This window comes from Sinocyclocheilus anshuiensis, unplaced genomic scaffold (genome assembly GCF_001515605.1).
Source record: "Sinocyclocheilus anshuiensis isolate Anshui unplaced genomic scaffold, SAMN03320099.WGS_v1.1 scaffold3089, whole genome shotgun sequence".
In the NCBI taxonomy this organism is placed as follows: Eukaryota; Metazoa; Chordata; class Actinopteri; order Cypriniformes; family Cyprinidae; genus Sinocyclocheilus; species Sinocyclocheilus anshuiensis.
The window spans coordinates 29,343-35,869 of NW_015555948.1; the positions used below are offsets into that span (position 1 = coordinate 29,343).

The window sequence follows — 6,527 nt, forward strand, 5'->3', positions numbered from 1 at the left end:
AATATCAAATCTTCCTTTTATAGGCAAGATTATTGAAAAGGTAGTCTTTAATCAGCTGAACAAATACTTAAACTCAAATGGATACCTGGACAATTTTCAATCTGGTTTCCGACCGCATCACAGCACAGAGACAGCGCTCGTTAAAATAATATATGATATTCGCTTAAATTCTGAATCTGGCAAAATATCAGTGCTGGTACTACTAGATCTCAGTGCTGCGTTTGACACTGTCGATCATAACATACTACTAGAGAGACTGGAAAACTGGGTTGGGCTTTCTGGGATGGTACTCAAATGGTTCAGGTCATACTTAGAAGGGAGAGTTTATTATGTGAGTATAGGAGAGCATAAGTCTAAGTGGACGTCCCCGACATGCGGAGTCCCACAAGGCTCAATTCTTGCACCGCTCGTTTAGCCTGTATATGCTCAGATAATAAATAAATATCTAAGTAGTTGTAGTTGGATATGTTCCGACTACAAAAAAGACAGAAAGCCTGTATTACATCGTTTACACTGCAGAACAAGGATATTAGATCTAGCTCTGATAGTGTGAACGTGACTGTGGTTTATCTGACTGGTCACATGACCCAGACTGTCTCTCATCAGAGCTTAGTTGGACCTTAGTTAAACTGAGGTAGTGACGCTGTAGTACTTTGCAAATGCATTTACAAGGACAGCATATTAATAGTATAAGACTTCTGTAAAAATCAGTTTATTTGTCCAAGAAGGGAACATAGTATACAAAATATTTACAGAGATTTTTGTACAGCAGTTCTCACAGGTGGAACAAATGAAGGATGAACATAAGTTTGTTTTTCCCATTTTCACAAGCCAATCTGCAAACAAAAAACAGCTCATACTTAAATGTAATACACAATTTGACATGATCAGCATAACAATATTGTCTTTTAATGTCAAAGGTGTGGTCCAAATGACAGACTGTGTGAGCTCATATGACCGCTTAACAATGAAATGTTAACTGTGCAGATAATAAGCATCATACTGACCATGTCAAGTTAAGCTGGACAAATATTTTCAGCTTTTGTGTGCCTGGTTTATTTATGCATTTCCAGCCACATCCACTCTCTGTCTTATCCAGCCCATGCGATCAAATAATGCCAGAGCAGTTCTCATCTTGTGCTCAGCTCTGGCCTCAGCGTTCAGATTCACGGCTGTGTAAGACTGTACACACATCAATGGGATATGAATCCATCTCTGATCCCACTATAAGCCAAGCAAAGCTCTGGCCTCCTCACTCTGTGCCATCAAACTCTCAGTGGCGTACTTCTGCAGCAGCTCCATCTTCCGTCTCACCAGGGCTTCCTCGAGCTGTGAGCCACAACAACATCGTTTCAACATTTCTAGTGATTAAAGGTTGCCATTTATTACAGACAAACAGTTCACCCAAAAACTGAAATTTGGTCATTTTAACAAGAGATTTGTGAAGAGTGCAGCTTTTATTCACACAGCTGCAGTGAAAGGTTTACTCAAGTTATATGATCAAACAATACATTACATTTTTATGATGCACAAATCATACGGACTATTTTTATGATGCTGTTTACAGATGTGACTATAAACTGCTGTTGTGTTGTAAAGATGGATCTGTGTAAAGGGTTTTTCATAGAAATCATATGGGTTTGGAAGCACATGAGGGTAAATAATGCTAATTTCATCTCTGGTAGGGATGGGCATTTTTCAAAAACATTGTATTCGAACATTAGCGCATAAATGACGCTTCACAAGAAAGAAAGACGTTATTTTTTAATAATCGAGTTGTCATCATTTCTGAACATAAGCTTATGATTAGGCATTATACACAACAATGTTCTACAACAAGGTTCAGTTATATCCTAAAGTTCTCTTTTAGTTGAAAACGTGTTAACAACAAAAATATATAAAGAACAAAAAGCATTCAAGCTCAAGCAGTGCAAACGTGAAAAAATGCCAATTACAGAACAGAACATACATAAAAGCTATGTTTATGGTGTTTATATTGTGTCCCATGTTGAGAAGATCAATGATATCAGATACTCGAGTGAGAGTTTGTTCCTCAGACTGATAAGAAGAATGCACGCCGACAGAGATAACGGTGTGCTAATTAAAGTGTCTTGCAGTGCTTTGCGTTTTCTGTTCTTAAACCACTCGAGGAAACATACAGGAAGCCTATGTCTCAAGCAACACGTAGAAAAATTCTTCTAATAATAATTAGGATGATTATTTGACTGTTTGTGCACACCCCTAATCTCTGGATGATGATTTTTTTCTCTTTAGGCTACCTCAACCAAAGTGTTTTCTATTATTATTATTATTTACTCATTTGTGTGTGTGTGTGGTTAACATGATCTGATCTGAACAAACCTCCTTCTGCGAGGGAACAGGAACATGAGCGAACCATCGGTTCTCTTGTTTCGTCATCAGACTGCTCAAAACAGATCACGAAACGAGACTAATGAAAGGAATATAGGAGCAGAAATCAATCAAACAGAGCGCCACGCATTGACATGTTTACCTCTTCATCTCTGACAGTGTAAATATATTCCTCCTCCTCCTCTGTCTCTCACGCCTCCACCAGCAGCTACTCCAGCCTCTCGGTCTGCTTTCCACTTCTCTCCAGCCTCTGCGGTGACTGCCAAGAACACAAGCCAGGGTTAAACCTCATACATTACACACAACTCGGAGGAAGCGGTACCAGCAAGCTCTCATATGACCTAAAGCTACAGTTGCAGAAAACATACCCCACACACAACACTCCTAGCTCCTAAACCAGAATGAGTTTGAGGGTTCAGTGAATGCAGGAGATGTGAAGTCAGCTTCTCATGAGCCTAGCTTCAGCTCTAACTCAAGTACAGCGAGCCATCGATCTTCAACAGATGTGTGCAATTATTCATAATAAACTGGACAATCAACACAAACAATATGAATAAAACAAACTTCCCTCTCAGTTTATTGACATGTCTACATTTGTAAAGATGCAGTCCTCTGGCGTTCACATGAACATTTCTATGAATCACTTGAGCTTAGATGACAATTAAATGATTTTACTGTGATTACATGTATCATTTGTGTTTGATTTATGAATCAGCATCTCATTTTCCATTCACTGATAGCTGAGTCCTAGTCTATGGCAATTTCTGTATGCGAGAGAAACACTAGAGCTTGTTACAAAGTAAAATAAAATAAAAATCTTAAAAAATAATGAATCTGTTATGGTGCAATGATTATACTCTATTTTTTTTTTTTTACTATTAAATTGAATAATTACATAATAAATTACATAACTGCATATGTTAACTTTGACAGCCCTGATACACAAACCAGTCAATCGTTTGGAATAAAATCAAGACTTTTTTAATGTTTTTGAGATAATTTTCCAACACTCCTAGCTCCTAAAGCAGAATGAGTTTGAGGGTTCAGTGAATGCAGGAGATGTGAAGTCAGCTTCTCATGAGCCTAGCTTCAGCTCTAACTCGAGCCATCGATCTTCAACAGATGTGTGCAATTATTCATAATAAACTGGACAATCAACACAAACAGTATGAATAAAACAAACTTCCCTCTCAGTTTATTGACGTCTACATTTGTAAAGATGCAGTCCTCTGGCGTTCACATGAACATTTCTATGAATCACTTGAGCTTAGATGACAATTAAATGATTTTACTGTGATTACATGTATCATTTGTGTTTGATTTATGAATCAGCATCTCATTTTCCATTCACTGATAGCTGAGTCCTAGTCTATGGCAATTTCTGTATGCGAGAGAAACACTAGAGCTTGTTACAAAGTAAAATAAAATAAAAATCTTAAAAAATAATGAATCTGTTATGGTGCAATGATTATACTCTATTTTTTTTTTTTTACTATTAAATTGAATAATTACATAATAAATTACATAACTGCATATGTTAACTTTGACAGCCCTGATACACAAACCAGTCAATCGTTTGGAATAAAATCAAGACTTTTTTAATGTTTTTGAGATAATTTTCTTTTTTTTTTAGGCTGCATTTATTGACTGAAAAATTAATTAAAATTAAAAGCAGTAATATTCTGAAATATCATTACAATTTAAAATAATGGTTTAGTTTTTTTATGTGAATATCTAAAATGTGTAATTTATTTAGTCAAGGCTGAATTTTCTGTCACATGATCCTTCAGAAATCATTTCCTGCTCATTATAATCCATGTTGAAAACAGTTTTTACTGCTTCTTAAACTGATACATTTGATTTTTCATGACGCTTTGATGAATAGAAAGTTAAACAGAACAGCATTTATTTGAAACATTATAAATGTCTTTAGGGTCACTTTTGATCAATTAACATTTTTTTATACATTCCCTAAACTTTTGAACAGTTTCCACAGAAATATTGTGCAGCACAACTGTTTTCAACATTGATAATAATCAGAAATGTTTCTTGAGCAGCAAAGCAGCATATTAGAATGATTTCTGAAGATCATGTGACACTGAAGACTGGAGTAATGATGCTGAAAATACAGCTGCGCATCACAGAAATACATTACAGTTTAACAGATATTCACATAGAAAACAGCTGTTTTAAATTATAACAACATTTTATGATATTACTGTTTAACAGTATTTTTGCAGTCTTATAAATGCAGTCTTGGTGAGCAGAAGAGACTTCTTTCAAAACAAAAAAAATCTTAATTATTCAAAACTGTTCACCGGTAATGTGTATTTATTCCATATTCTGCTACCCGTTTTTACTCATTTTGTTCTCTAGTATTTTCATACGACTCATTTTAGCTCAAAATTGCATATAGTGCATGTTACTCCGAGCAAGTGAAGTAAGGAACTAATCTACCTCACCCTGGAAACGTCACACTGCTGTAGTTAAGTATTGTTGGCTTTTTTCTGCTAAATTACGTTGGATAATATTGTCTGCTAAATGAAGAAATGTATACGAGTTCTCGTTTTAGGCTGAAGGACTTCTTTAAATGAGAAAACAAAAGCCCTTCCATTACCAGCTTTAATAAACAGAAACACAGGTGTTTGGTTGTTGCTCATATTCCTGTTCCAGCGGTGCTAAAGCGCCGTCGTCTTCGTCTCTATAACCGTAATAGTCCGCATCAATGCCCTTCATCAGCTCAGCTCGTGTTTTTCTGGCCGCTGGTACAGCTGCAATGGAAGAATCGAGCAGATCACGTCAGGCAGACGCTCAGTTAAACACCACAGAGCACTGCTCATCCCACATACTGACAGCAATAACTCATCACTAGATGATCTCTTTAACCCCTCACACAAAGTTCTAATATTAAGAGAAGCCAGCAGATCTTGCGCTCTCTCTCTCGAACAGCTCTCGGACTCCTGGTAAGTCTTTTGCGGCACCAAAATACTTGTATCCTGTTTGCCGGAACCTCTTTACCCTCACGGTCCAACATCTTGGGCCCCACGCTCTATTAAACACAGCTGACACACATAACACTGCCATTTAAAACCCTGAGACCACATTCACAAACTGGGATCTAAATATGGGAATAAACTAGTGCGGTCACACCGTTAATCGCATCCAAAAGAAAAGTTCATGTAATACGTGTGTGTGTGTGTGTGTGTGTGTACTGTGTAGATTTAAAAACAACCGCATGCATGTATATATTTAACAGGGTTCGTACACATTTTTACCAAAAATTTTCATTACTTTTCCATGACTTTTGAGACAATATTCATGACCTAAATGTTCCATTATTTTACAATAAGAATAAAAATCTGTTCAAATTATCATAGCATATGTTAACTAAAATGAATGACTATTAATGCTACTCGTTTGCTTTCTTGTTTTAGTAATAAGTACAAGCTGCAACTGCGCCAGACGTTACTCCACATTTCACATCACTGAATATTATCATGTATTTAACTGTGTGGCCAGGATGGCCATTTTGGTGTCATTTTGTGTGTATTTTTGCTGCTTAAATGCAACAAGCTGCGCTTTAGAGCCCTGCATTTCAGCCCGAGCCCAACAGCCCAACTTATTTATGGCTTCGGGACAATTTACACGTCATAGCTCAGACACGGGCCAGGCATCAGGCTTGCTTCCTCCTTATTTTTATATTTTAGATGTCCATCAGTTATTATGGTGATGACAAAGATTTGCCGCGCTGGTGGAAACAACACGAGACCGTGCTACCGCGACTGTCAAGAGTGGCTCAGACGGTGTTTAGTGTCCCGCAGCAGCGAGTGCTGGAAGAGTTCCACGTTAAAGCGCACGCAAGTAATTACCCTGATGAATGCCGCAGCCCAGGGGGAATAGAATATTCGCAGGGTTTCGGTTCATTTTTGTGAAGCGCTCCTGCTCAAGACCGAGACAGCAGAAAGCGTATCCTGTTTGTTTTCTAAAAAAGCACAACGTATGCTGATATTGTGAGTGCACACAAATAAAAGTAGACCCTTAACAGTCCCGAATGATGTATTACTCTTACCTTTATGAGCAAAAATGACGGTTGTTTCCACTGTTATAAGAAAAACAAATGCAAGTGATCGTGCTGGCGACTCCATGTCCTGCAAAGC

At 37.4% G+C, this 6,527-nt stretch overlaps 1 protein-coding gene across 1 annotated transcript in view; it reads right to left on the minus strand.

Moving 5' to 3' along the window:
• Positions 1-5,310: 5,310 nt before the first annotated feature.
• The window catches only part of LOC107675971 (pre-mRNA-splicing factor ISY1 homolog), a 6,427-nt gene continuing 5,210 nt past the window's right edge, over positions 5,311-6,527 (minus strand). The window contains exon 4 of the transcript XR_001632665.1: positions 5,311-5,432. The gene's annotated coding sequence lies outside the window, so the exon portion shown is untranslated. The remainder of the gene's footprint in view (positions 5,433-6,527) is intronic.